The following is a 386-nucleotide window of genomic DNA, read 5'->3' as shown; positions in this document are numbered from 1 at the left end:
ATAAAGTTTGACGTTGACAAAGATTAATTAATATCGATGGTGCAATAAATAGTCCAAGTAATGAAGCTTATAATATGTAGGACAAAACCTCGCAATTTTTACAAAATGAATCGATTTGCTTGAAAATTTGAGAATAAATAGTGGATAGTACAAGGATCAAAATCTATATGATGCAGAAAGGAGCTTTTACCATGGGGGTGGTTGCCACCCCATCTCGTGAGTAGAAATTTTTTATTATATTTTGACCACAAAAGTTGGTAAAACATTAATTCTAAGCAAAAAATGTTCCATACATTTTTTTGATCAAATTAATAGTTTTCGATTTATTTGCCATCGAAAGTGTTAGCTTTATATCGAAAAAATCAATGTTTTAATAAGTTTTCTGC

Source organism: Diabrotica virgifera, chromosome 5 (genome assembly GCF_917563875.1).
Source record: "Diabrotica virgifera virgifera chromosome 5, PGI_DIABVI_V3a".
In the NCBI taxonomy this organism is placed as follows: Eukaryota; Metazoa; Arthropoda; class Insecta; order Coleoptera; family Chrysomelidae; genus Diabrotica; species Diabrotica virgifera.
The sequence above is the reverse complement of the archived record's forward strand: the minus strand, read 5'-3'. Positions refer to the sequence as shown.